The sequence below is a fragment of the Labeo rohita genome, chromosome 9, assembly GCF_022985175.1.
Source record: "Labeo rohita strain BAU-BD-2019 chromosome 9, IGBB_LRoh.1.0, whole genome shotgun sequence".
NCBI classification, from domain to species: Eukaryota; Metazoa; Chordata; class Actinopteri; order Cypriniformes; family Cyprinidae; genus Labeo; species Labeo rohita.
The window spans coordinates 29139704-29154215 of NC_066877.1; the positions used below are offsets into that span (position 1 = coordinate 29139704).

Below are 14512 nucleotides of genomic sequence, written 5' to 3' on the forward strand. Positions count from 1 at the left end.
ACAAACCAAATTGTGAAATGGACTAATGTCTATGATTATTAAAGCACAAAAAGACTGCTACTGAATATGAAGTCTGCATGTTCTGCAAGTCTACTGCACACATCCAAGTATGCATGAAGCTCATGGTGTTTTCAGTGTCTGCATCTCAATATGAGGAAAATGTACATGAGCTTCATCTCCAGAGCTGCTCTAAAAGCTCACTGCATTTCACTATTTTATTTGACAAAACTAATGTCATATCATATAAACACAAAAACTCTTCACAACTTAAAGAAATTGCAACAGAACTACATTAATATTGTCCAGTGGACTGCACTTCTTAAAATTGTTAAAACTTTATTATTTAACAGAAAACCTCCGTTGTAAAAAATAAAAATAACTGTTACAGTTTTGAATTAATTACATTTTAAAAGATTAATTACATTTTTAATGTTTGATGCCTTTCATTAATGTTTGATTGCCACTGATAATACATTTGTATCAATCATAAATCCAGAAAAATTAAAACAAACAACACAGAAATAAATGAACAAACAAACAAATAAATAAATGTCATAGGGCCATATTACTATAAAAATTGTAAAAATACTGTACTAAACATTGATTGTCAAAATGTAACTAAACCATTAGAACTTTAAATAAATTGTTGTCAAACGTTTCATGATTTCAATTACTTAGACGTGTGTAATTACACACGTAAATTTTATTTAAACAGAAAAGTTTGGGGAAAAAACTAAAATAGAATCTGGGAAAAAATTAAACAGATTTCATAGGGCTCTTTTTCTGAGTTTTTTCGAAGTATTAGAGACTGTAAAAAATATGGACGTAGTGTCCATCACCCGTAGGTTTCTGAAGAGCATTTCTGAAGCTGGGCGGGAGTCGGTCATCGCCATCTTGGAATTGCATCACTACACGTCACTCCCGGATAATTGCAAATGGGCAAAGAGGCGGGACGTGGGTGGAGCTGGTTGCTGAAACCACGCCCGCCTAGCGCAACAGTGATGACAGCAGCAGCAATCCACCTGTCACTCAAGTGGCCACGCCCTAAATTATGATTAACTTTAAGACTTAATATAAATTAAACGGATGAGTTATAAAAAAATTCACCCCCCTCACAGTTGACATATAGGGCAAAATTGGCTATACAGACCAAAACCACTTTTTGTACCAGGCTATAAACAAATTTTTTTCTGCTGTAAATTTGGGCATTTTAACATGGGGAGTCTATGGGATTGACTCCCTTTTGGAGCCAGTCTCTAGCGGCCAGTCGATGAATTGCAGTCTATGGGATTGACTCCCTTTTGGAGCCAGTCTCTAGCGGCCAGTCAATGAATTGCAGTTTTAGTCACTTCCGCGTTGGCTTCAAGAGGGAGGTTTCCGCTGGGAGACCACATGCAAATATACAAGATTTACCAAAAAAAAAAAAAAAATTCCAAAAGTGGGTTGTTGGAGTGTTGCAATAAGAAGAACCATTTTGGGTTCCCCAAAGAACCTTTTTATTCAAATTATTTTTTTCCATTAATGTGAAGCTCATTAATAATCTATAAATAAAAAAAGAATTTAAAGAATTTCAGATTCTAAAGAACCTTTTTCCACTCTAAAGAATCTTGTGCAATGGGGATGTCAAATGGATGTCTTCATGTAACTATAGATGCCAATAAAGTCTTTATTTTTAAGAGTGTAGGCAGCAAGGCGGCTAGTCTGTCTGCTGCTGGATCCTCTCTGATTGAGTTACACGCATGCCATTATCTAGGATTAGGTATGTGGTGAAATTCCAACATGAGCTACACTCATGACTTAAATCATTAATGCACATGCTGAAATATAAATAGAGAAGAGGGGCTTTTATCAGATTTTTTCAGGGTTACATTTAACCTGAGGCGATGCTAAATAAACCACTATAGTTGGGGCAGCTGTTGCAGTTCAGTTCCTCTCTTAGGTCCATTACCCAGACCTGGATTTCAGCAGTGGGAGGAAGTTTCTATCCCAGTAACCACAGCTGACTGACAGGAAATCTAAAGAACTTCGAAGTCTAGGTGAGGACAGACACCTCGTGCCAGTAGCCAATCAAAAAGAGATCAGCGAAAGCCCAGTTGAGCCAAGAGTTTTAAGAGGTAATGGATGCATGCAACCTGATTAGAGTCAAACTGAATTAGCGGATGCAGACTCAGAACTTAAAGTCTGAAGTTTACATAATGTTAATTATTTTACCAAAATAAGAGGGATCATACAATTGCATGTTATTTTTTTTTATTTAGCACTGACCTGAATAAGATATGCCACATAAAAGACATTTACATATAGTCCACAAGAGAAAAAATAGTTGCATTTATAAAAATGTTCAGAAGTTTACACTTGATTCTTAATACTGTGTTGTTACCTGAATGAATTTTTTTTTTTTGAATAAATTTTTTTTTTTTTTTTTTTTTTTTGTTTAGTGATAGTTGTTCCTGAGTTCCTTGTTTGTCCTGAACAGTTAGACTGCCTGCTGTTCTTCAGAAAAAATATTTCAGGTTTCACAAATTCTTTGGTTTTTCAGCATTTTTGTATTGTGGAACCCTGTTTAACAATGTCTATATGATTTTGAGATCCATCTTTTCACATTGAGGACAACTGAGGGAATCACATGCAACTATTACAGAAGGTTCAAACGCTGACTGATGCTCTAGAAGGAAACATGATGCATTAAGAGCCAGGGGGTGAAAACTTTTGAACACAATAAAGATGTGTAAATTTTTCTTATTTGGCCAAAATATCATATTTTTTTTCATTTAGTACTGCCCTTCAGAAGACACTTGCATGTTTCCCAGAAGACAAAATAAGTTCAGTTTACCCTGATCTTCAAATTCAAAAAAGTATTCACCCCTCGGCTCTTAATGCATCGTGTTTTCTTTTTTTTTGTTTTCCCTCAGTTGTCCTCAGTGTGAAAAGATGGATCTCAAAATCATACATTCATTGTTGGAAAAGGTTCAAATACACAAAAATTCTAAAAAAAAAAATTTCTGAAGAACAGCGGGCAGTTTAACTATTCAGGACAAACAAGGGACTCATGAACAACAACGACAACAACAACAACAACAACAACAAAAAAAACGACTGTGGTTCATTCAACACAGGTAACAACACAGTATTAAAAATCAAGTGTACGTAAACTTTTGAACAGGATCATTTTTATAAATGTAACTATTATTTCTCTTGTGGACTATATGTCTTATATATGAAATATCTTATTCAGGTCAGTACTAAATAAAAAAAAAATAGCATGCATTTGTATGATCCCTCTTATTTTGGTAAAATAATTAACATTTTGCACATTCTGCAAGGTGTATGTAAACTTTTTAGTTTAACTCTAACTCTGATTATATACTGTACAAATATGTTGTCAGCTTACTCAGAAATCCTCTGCTCAGTACATAAGGTGCACTGAATGCTGTACAGCCAAATGAATTAGAACACAGTCAAACAGTACAACTCAGCATTTGTCACCCGCTATAAAGCTCGAAGCGGTTTCTGGCCACTCTGTCCTCGCTTCCAGACTAGGACCAATCACACGGCCTGTAGGAGCGACTGATGTAAACCATTTTGACATCAGGGTTACATCCTAGATATTGGGAAAACATAAAGAGATGACGGCTTCAAAAGCACTGACATCATTAGCACTGACCTCAACAGTTTAATTGTGGTATAAACTATTTGAATAAATACAGTTACTGTCAGTCAAAGAGGTACGACTAAGAGTGTTAATTGATTTCTGTATGCACCACAGTAAGACAACTGCACCTCATTTTGCTGATGCAGAAAAACAGTTTTAGGTCTGTTGCTGAAGAGAGTCTAATTGGACGCCACAGAGGGATCATTTGAAAGTGCTGACTCCTTTACCTTTTGATTTGAACTTTCTATTATGTTAATTTTTTTTTCTTTTAATGATAGAGGGAACAACAGTGACAAAGAAAGTCAGCCACAAAAGCACCACAGTTCACCATTAATCATAGTCAACAAAGTCAAAAATAACTTGAAAATAAGTCCAAATAAGACCTGGTAGAAAAATAATTTTTCCAGTCCTTCTCTAAATCCGATCAGTTTCCTCCCATAAAATCAAGTTTTGCCTCCATACAGCTCATATCCTGCTTCTCTGTCAGATGCATATGTTTTGCAGCATCCATAGGTCTTTTAAAGTAAAGACATGATCTATTAATATAAAAGATTATAAAAGATCTATTATGCATATAAAATCTACCATTGAGTTGTCAGTTCACATGTGTATTTAATAATGCAAAAGATACTGTATCTGTCTGCCTCTCTTTGGGAAATGTAATGATGTCTTAGTCCCTGTGCTGCTCTTTCTCATGGCACCCATAGCATCCGTCCCTTGTCATCGGCACGCGGTGTGATTTCTCACAGCTACATTACAAATATAAACACACGTGACAAACTGGGACGTGACAAGCAGGAGCTGGCCAACTTAGCATCAGCTTGATGGGACACCTACAGCAGCGCATCGTTTGACTTCACAAAGCAAGAACAAAATGAAATGGCTAATTCAGAGGAACTTAATGGATGTTGGAAGAAAGATGCACACAGGGGACATCCACACAGGGGTTAGGGAGCAGAAGAGAAGAGGAGGCAGGGCGGGGCCAAAGGGAAAGGCAATGAAATATTCAGAGAGCATGTGGTTTATACAGCACAATAGTGATGCCCACTTGCATCCTGACCGTGGTTTCCGGAAATGTTTTTTTTATTGTTTTTTTCCTCCACAGCAATTAAAAAATATATTTTTTAATCCATATAGACTTTGAAAGGAACTGAAATGAACATTTGATTATAAGCAATAAAGCATTTAAAAATAGCATATGGCTGACCACTTAAATGCATTTTTGGAGGAATGTAATAAAATGTAATAAAAAATAAATCAATAAGAAATAAAATTTAAAAAATAATATAAAGTAAAAATGTAAAAACATAATAAATACAATAAATAAAATAAATAAAAATAAAATAACTATAAAGTAAAAATTTAAAGAAATGTAATAAAAGAACTAATAAAATAAATAAATGTAAAAATTATATAAAATATATTTATAATAAAATAAAACAATGTAAAGTAAAATATAAAGAAAAATGCATTTATATAATAATAAATAAAATTAAAATATAAAGAGATATAATAAACTTTTAATTCACTTTTAAATTAAATATTTATACATAAATATTATATTTTATATACATACACACACACACACACACACACACACATACATATATATATATATATATATATATATATATATATACACACACAATACCGACGATTATTCAGAATATCTGCCAGTGCAGAAAGTTTTGTTTTCTTAAGGAAATATAAATCTCTGCCAACAAATGTTGTAAACTATATAGGAAACCCTCTAATTTAGTACAACAGAGAATAACATGAACAACAACACTATTATATTTAATGCTATTTATTTTCTGATATAATAATCACACCTAAATAAAAACATTTGTATACATCTTAATTGCAAATGTCTTCATGACAGATTTATTCAAACATACATATATAGCTAACAGTAAATAAGCTCTCTCTAGTGTATTTATAGCTAAGTAATTATAGCTAAGTAGTGTATCATATGTATGAACTTCATAATATCATATGTAAATGCAATGTTAAGTATATATTGTTCACATGCTGTTTCACTTGACATCTTTCTTTCGGTTGAAATGCTGACTGAGTATATGAGACATGATACATTTCGGTAAGCTGTATCTTTCAACATACCTTTTGATGTTTGTTCATGTTTATTTTGTGCTATAACTTGTATTAAACTGGAAGAGACACACTACTACTTAAACTAAAACTGCTACGGCAATCCTTCACGCTATATTTAAGAGTGTCTATATAATGGCATTTATTGTTTGAATTTTGTCCTAAAAAGCACAGGATTTCAAAGCTGAAACTCATAAGAAACAAAGCACAAAGCTCTTTGACATAACTGGATTGGAGGTGCATTACAAATAAAGTTTTATGAAGGGAAAATGCGGACTTGGCCACCCTGGCTTGAACTACGGGTGGTTCATAGTGCTGATAATTGTGTTTATAGGCCGACACCTCAGTCACACACATAGAGGTTGTTTTAAAGTGTAGGGAAACTGATTTGATTTGTAGTGTTTCATGGACGGGGGAGCAGTTCTTGCCGAGGTATTTTGCTTTTAACAATCTCAAAGTTCATGGTGGAACTTTCAAGATGGAACTTTCAAGAAGTTACAGTTAAAACTAATTTCTCTGTGGAGAAAATAAACAAGACACTTAATTCCGGAACCATATTGTTGCTGTTTTCTGCCAGATTTTGTGAGGCTTCTCAATTATTTGATTTTCTTAAGTCTCTGAAAATATTCCCAGTCCTGTCAGTAAAAGCACAGTAAGAGGGATTCATTACCCCCTCCAAAGAGGAATATTTCCCCTCTCCCTATTTCACCTTCCATCTCCATCCCTCCTGCTAATTACTAGAACTAGCTGACCTTCCCAATATCCTAGTTTCCCAGCTACGTTATCATTCGTTAAACTCCGCAGAGACGCAGGAGATGTGGAGGCAATTTATTTCTGCCCCATTCCATACCCAGCCAGGAGCTGCAACAGCCCCCTCCCGGGCTTTTCCGTCAGTAAAAATAAATGTAAGGTCAAAGGAGCTACGCACACAATGACGAAGGTATACGTACGTGCCTTTGTGAATATTGACAGTAATATACATGCTAATTTAGGTCACGTCAGACATCATGTCACAATTGCATGTCACTCCAAAGCAGTCATGACCTTAACAGCAAATGAGTTTTTATATAATTTAGCTGGTGAAAGACTCTCAGTAGTACTGTGCTAAAATGACAAATGACTATTAGACCAACTGAGACGTATGTTAATAGACATTACCGGGCTGCGGTGAGATGATGCTATGTACTGTGTGACAGTAGAAATGTGTCAGGTTTTATAGTGCGGCATGAATATTTGCATTGAAAACATGGAATAATGTCAAAAAAAAACAGGTTGATGTCTTCCAAAAAAGACCATACCTAGTAGTAGTAAAAATGTGGAACCAAAAAAGGCCACAAAAATAAACTGTAAAGATATTAAAATTTAAAGGGCCGATTAATGGTTTGAGATTGTATTACTCTAGGTTAACCTACATAATTTTACTAACACATGAAAATGCAACTAGCTCACTTGTGCAAAGCGTCTACCTTTTTGGCTCATGGATCACTTTCACGCCTGATGGTGAGCTCCATAAATCATGGCAGACAGAATGGGACTAATTACCAGTCACCTATACAGGCATCTCACAGCTGCAGGGGGGGGACAAGCTATACCACAAAAGCAGGCGTTATTGTGGCATGGCAGCAAGGCTTTTGTGCAATAAACGAAAAAGATATGAACCACAATAGGGTTGGTGACTCAAAAAAAAACAAAACAAAAAAGCCATGAGGCAAACAATAACATTCATGTGGAGTATGAAACAAATTACTGAGAATGGCTCATGTGAGTTGTTTACTGTAAATAATGCACAATGTATGGTCTGCAAGCAATACCGGGGAGATTTGAGGAAACAGCATTTTTCTAGAACTGTACGTGGGTGCACTCTTCTTTTCTAGTAATCAGGACAACATGCTATATAAGTTCATTTAATGAGAACATGCCATTTGCAACCTGTTCTGTTAACATAATCTGATGTATTTTTAGAGTTAAAAAAAACCCAGGCTATTCAACTATAGGCTATTTTTCTGTTTTTATATTTTTGAAAGGAGTCTCTCATCTTTACCTTTCAACTTTTTCTCAGAATTGCGTGACATAAACTTGCAATTTTGAGTTATAAAGTCATAATTGCGAGATATAAACTCACATTTTTGATTCTTTTTCTCAGAATTCTGATATAAACTCGCATTTGTGAGAACAAAGTCAGAATTGCAAGATAAAAACATGTAATTTTGACTTTTTTCTTGCAAATGCAAGTTTATATCTCAGAATTGCGAGCAAAAATTTGAGATATAAACTCGCATTTGCGAGAAAGTCAGAGTTGCAAGTTTTTATCTCTCAATTCTTTTTATTTTATTTTCTTCCTCATAATTGTAAGTTTATATCTCGCAATTCTGAGAAAAAATTAAAACAATTGCGAGATAAAAACTTGCAATTCTGATTTTTTTTCCTTGCAAATGCGAGCTTATATCTCACAATTCTGACTATTTTTCAGAATTGTGAGATAAACTCACAATTCAGATGTTTTTTTTTTCAGAATTCTGAAATATAAAAAAAAATTTTCAGGTCAAAAGTGCAAGTTTTTCCCTTGCAATACTGACTTTTTTCCTTGCAAATGCGAGTTTATATCTCACAATTCTAACTTTTTTCTTGCAATTCTGAGATATAAACTCACATTTGCAAGAAAACAGTCAGAATTACACGTTTTTAATCTCGCAATTCTTACCTTATATCTCGCAAATGAGAAAAAATAAAAACGGAATTGTGAAATAAACTCAAAATTCTGACTTTTTTCTCACAAATGCATTATATACTTGGCAATTGCAATTATATACTTGGCAATTGAGAGTTATAAAGTCAGAATTGCGAGATATAAACTTGCAATTCTGAGAAAAAAGTCACAATTTGGAAGTTTATAGAATTTTGAGTTATATATATCTTGCAGTTGACTTTATTTCTCAGAATTGCGATTTTGTCTGACTTGATAACTTGCAATTGCGAGTTCATATCACACAATTCTGACTTTTTTCTTAGAAATATGAGTTCATATCTCACAATTCTGACTTTATAACTCGCGGTTGCGAGTTTATTTCTCAATTTTGAGAAAAAAAGTCAGAATTGCAAGTTCGTATCATGCAATTTTGAGAAAAAAGTCAGAATAACAAGACGTAAACTTTCAATTGTGAGAAAAAGTCAGAATTGTGAAATAAAAAGTCACAATTACCTTTTTTTTTCAGTGGCGGAAACAGACTTCTATAGTATTGCATTGTTACTGCCGAACTATTTTTTCATCTGGGTGACAAAGGTAACAAAGACTCTCCCAATGTTAAAAACTCATCAGCTATGACCTACTTTGGATTCAAAACCAAAAGGTTTTGAAAAGTTCGCCAAAAGGTGACAAGTTTGCTTCCCTGCTGCAGACAGATATCATACTACAAGATGACACACACTGCTCAGTTCTCACCAAGAAGCTCGATTCCTGCTGTAAACCTGTGAATTACGCATTAAAAATCTCATGCCGTCGCCAGATCTCCAGGGTATAAACTTTCCTTTCAAAAGGAAAGTATGAAGTGACATCATATTTATTAAACCAACCAATGACAGACAGGAGAATGCATTCGGGAAAACTGCTTGAAAACAAACATTATTTTTGCAATTCCATGTAGTGGTGCAGAAATAACACACTTCCACTTTATGAAAATCTATGACATTGCCAAGATATTCTTACTGACCTTGAATAACCCCAAAGTGGGGTTAAAAAATATCAGTGAAATTGCCAGGATGTTCTTGGTAACCTTGTATAACCATTAGTGGAGGTGAGGAGGTTAAATACTGTACAGGCAAGCATTTTCTCTCTGGATCTTAAAGCATGCCTTCTGTATAACGAGAAGCAGCATGATGTTGATTGAGATTTTACGAGTGTGATTAATACAGATATTGAACAGCAGCAAAGAGACGCTGTGCAGAAAGGAAACTCTTTGATTGTTCTCTCCACAAGTGCTACACTGCACTTATTGAGCAAGCAAGTGCACATCACCAGCTCCTATATTTCTGAGGGAGACAGCAGGTATAATAACAGCCCTGTGAACATTTGAGAGCTCTGGGTTACAATTTTGTGCTGAGCTGAAGTACAATCTCAAAAGTTGAATTAGACAGCTCTCTTTACTTAAAAAAAAAAATGCATAGTTCATAATATTTCAGACTTACTAAATGTTCTAGAAACTCTTCCAAGAAGAAAGTATGTGTGGGAATAATGAAATGCAGAAGGAAGGAAGCAGGGAAGGAAGAAGGAAGAGGAAGAATAAGCATGTGCGCTGTACTATTCTCTGCCTGCAAACACTTACTTATTGTCACTGTGGGTACATTTATCTTCGGGACGCCTAGAACAAAGGTGGACTAATATGTGTTTATGAAAAGAGGCTTCTAAAAAACCCATTTCCCAAGTTGCTTTGAGTCTACAATGTGTTTTGCCTTTCAAGGCATGATGCAACACTGCTGAACAAATTAGTCCTGATGAGGAAAGGACTTAAGTGCTCTATTAATTATGTACAGGTAGACCACACTTCAGGGAGAAGCCACACCTTCTGCCTTATGTTCACGTTACACAGAGAGAAAAAGAAAGAAAGAGAGTGAGCGCAACAACCCCACGCAGAAACTGACACAAAAGGTCAAATTTTCAAAGCCTCTGGCTGCATTAAACTAAGCAAATTTTGTTGAAATAATGCATGAAAGAAACACTTCTTGACCAGCATGCAATCAACTGTTCATTCAGTATTTGATTTTGGACATTTATAATGCATTTACAATTATTTAAATAAATAAATAAACAATGGTTGTCTAAAGACACAAAGGGCAGAGCTTAAAGTCAGTAAAAAGCCTTTAGGTTGCATATATTCTGAGGCTTACTGTAGAATTACAAATATGAGAGGATTATTTAGTACAAGGACAAATGCAAAAACATGACATCAAACTGTCAAAGATGCAAATTGCAATCCTGTATTACTGGCGTACATGCACTTCCATTATTTGTTTCTTATTTTACACACAATTACATCAATATAGACAAAAATAGCTATAATCAATATACAGGGATGAGAATGTCTGAAGTTGAACACCTGAGAATACCACAGAACTAATGTATGTATATATAGTGTTTACATAGGTGTATATGTGACACTGGACCACACAAACAGTCATAATGGTCAATTTTTTACAATGGTCAAAAGCTGAATAAATAATCTTTTTTTTTTTAATTTATGGTTTGTTAGAATAGGACAATATTTGGCCAAGATGTAGCTATTTGAAAATCTGGTATCTGAGGGTGCAAAAAATCATAATACTGAGAAAATTGCCTTTAAAGTTGTCTAAATGAAGTTCTTAGCAATGCATATTACTAATCAAAAATTGCAGTAGGAAGTTTACAAAATATCTTCATGGAACATAATCTTTATTTAATATCCTAATGATTTTGGCATAAAAGAAAAATGGAAATTTTATACCCATACAATGCATTTTTGGCTATTGCTACAAATATTAACAAATATTATAATATTACAAATATTATATTTGCAACTTAAGCCTGGTCTTGTGGTACATGGTCACATATAATTTATTTAATTTAATTAATTAATTGAATTTAATTTAATGTATTTAATTATTATAATTTAATTTAATGAATTGTTTATTTATGAATATAGTTTATTTTATTATTATTATTACTATTATTATTGAAATGTGTCTAACAATAAAAGATGCCTAAAATAGATGCATGATTACGGATCGCTGAAACCAGTTTATTGAATCAGCGAGTTAACCTCAAGAACCGGATCAGTTTGATTCGTTAACGAATCATTTACATTACAATTGGCGATTAATTCAAAAGATTCGATTCAAATGAATCGTTCATTCATGAATCAGACATTCTACTTCTCAAATGTGACCCTGGACCACAAAACCAGTCATAAGGGTCAGTTTGATCATCTGATGAGTAAACAAGCGTTCTGGTGAATAAATAAGCTTTCCATTGATGTATGATTTGTTAGGATAGGACAATATTTGGCCGAGACACAACTATTTGAAAATCTGAAATCTGAGGGTGCAAAATAAAAAATTTAAAAAAATTCTAAATATTGATAAAATCGCCTGATCTCCAAATAAAGTTCTTAGCAATGCATATTACTAATCAAAAATTAAGTACAGTATGAAACTTACAAAATATCTTCATGGAGCATGATCTTTACTTAATATCCTAATGATTTTGGCATAAAAGATAAATCGATCATTTTGACCCATGCAATGTATTTTTGGCTATTGCTACAAATATACCCATGCTACTCAACATTGTTTGTTCCACAAACCATCATGTTTTATGAAAACCTGGTATGTAGAATACAATTAATTTGGATTACATTACATTCTTCAACAACAGAAAGTAAGCCATATGCTTTGAACTGTATGATGCTGAGGAAATAATGACAGACTTTTGCTTTCTGAGTGAACTATCCCTTTAAGTCGTATAAATATCTGTAACACAGAGAAACTGTCTTAAAACCTCGTTCACTACAACCTTTTTCCCATCACTAGCGCGTCAGTTGAGATACAACGCCTGTGGTGCCTCAACACTGACAGAAATGACAACCGCTTTGACGCTGAATTGGAAAGCGGCGCGAACAGGTAACGTAAGGGGAAAGTGTTTGCTAAAGTTGTTAATGAAATACACGCTCCGGTTACGGAAAGACTCCAGAAACACTGAGAAAAGATGCGCTTACGTGAGATTTCTATCTAAAACATTAATAAATCACATAGGAGGTGGAATATCAAACACTGGCTTGATGCTTCAAGTTGCTCTTTCCCTCACTAAAATGAAGTTGTGATAGACTGAGCGGCTGTCAGTATTAAAGCTGTCAAAAACGCATTTGCATATGAATCCTCCTGAGGCTCACTTACCTGAACAGCCGATGTTTGCCGGTAAACTTGAACAGACTTGGCGTCACTCTGTGTTGCAGGTTGCAGGGCGCACACGGACTGTGAGGCGATGAGCCGCGTCCTGACTGAAGTTTACGATTCATACTATGGCGACGGTTATGGGAGTAATATTCATGACACAGGGCTTCGCCATTGGCAGGTTACAAAACAACGTCAACCTAAACTAATTAATATTCACCATCGGTATTATGCCATTGGAGCGTTAAATAGAACGTCAGCGTTGTGTTATTAATATTCACGAGCTGAGACTCGCTATTGGATAGTAACCACGCGACGTCAGCACGGCGTGAGTAATATTCATAAACCGGAACGTCGCCATAGTATTTGTATAGAATTCGGAATTTTGCGTTAGAAATCATCACGCATGCTCATCCCGATACCTCAGGGGCAAAGCTACCTGAGCACATACTGTATGCCCTACTTTCACTGTCTGTACACTGCTTTCCTCTCATTCTCCCCATGGAAGCAATCATTTTGCAATGATAATTATATGCCAATAAATTGAAAAAAAAATTCCCTTGGAATTAAAAGTTTTCTTTTCTTGTAAATGAAGTCCTTGTTAAGCAGATGTTGTTGATTCATAATTTTGCGTCTCAGGGGAAACTTAAAAAAAAAAAAAAAAAAAAAAAAAAACGTGGAAACTGTGAAACGTTTTAATTTTTCAGGTCATTCCATACAATACCTGCCTTGTCTGTTTTAAAAGGTGATTTTAAAGTAAATTTCCATGAGATTTTAAACACTATCAGACCAATAACATTTATATTTACATGCAAGCTAAATATCAGTTATATACACTACCGTTCAAAAGTTTGGGGTCAGTAAGACTTGTAATAGTCTTTAAAGAAGTCTCTTATGCTCATCAAGGCTGCATTTATTTGATTAAAAATATAGAAAAAAAACACACAGTAATATTGCAAAATGTTTTTACAATATAAAATAATGTTTTTTATTTTAACGTACTTTAAAATAGAATTTATTCCTGTGATGAAAAGCTGAATTTTTTTTATCAGCTGTTACTCCAGTCTTAAGTGTCACATGATCCTTCAGAAATCATTCTAATATGCGCATTTATTATTAGAATGATCAATGTTGGATAATATCAACAGTTGTGCTGCCAAATATCTTTTGGAACCTGTGATTTTTTTTTTTTTTTTCAGGATTCTTTCATGAATAAGTTTAAAAAGTACAGTGTTTATTCAAAATATAAATATTTTATAACAATGTAAATTATTTATTATTAACTTTTAATAAACTTTTAATTATTAACTTAATACATCCTTGGTGAATAAAAGTATTAATTTCTTTAAAAACAAACAATAAAAATGCACTGACCCCAAACTTTTGAACAGTAGTGTATATTTAGCTTGAGATATTGCTGGTTACATGAATTTAAGCAATGGTCCTGGGTATAATATTAAGTTTTAGATATGAAATAATTTCACAGTTGTGCACTATTTTACAGAATGGAAAGATCTGGATAGAGGAACATCTGCAACCCAAGAATTCCCTAGCAGGACCAATGGCTCTCATTCTTTAAGGAAGGGGCAGCTTGAGTCAAGTTGTACTTCAGTAAACAAGGTTTGAATAATGTGTAAGATGTCTGCTGTGGCGAGACGGTCTGTGGCCAGAACGTATGGACCCCTAATTGCACGCTACAGTAATAGTGATCTACAAAAACTCTATTTTAGAATTTAAAAGCAGGGTTTGAGGAAGCACCCACGCTGAACTCCACCCGTTCATTCACTTCCTGTGGTGACGTTGGGCAGAGCTTCCATTCACAGAGATATTTTC

General features: G+C 34.3%; 1 protein-coding gene across 1 annotated transcript in view; it reads right to left on the reverse strand.

The window, feature by feature from the left end:
* The window catches only part of znf385b (zinc finger protein 385B), a 183688-nt gene extending 170896 nt beyond the window's left edge, over window positions 1–12792 (reverse strand). Inside the window, exon 1 of the mRNA XM_051118304.1 lies at window positions 12683–12792. The gene's annotated coding sequence lies outside the window, so the exon portion shown is untranslated. The remainder of the gene's footprint in view (window positions 1–12682) is intronic.
* Window positions 12793–14512: the final 1720 nt, after the last annotated feature.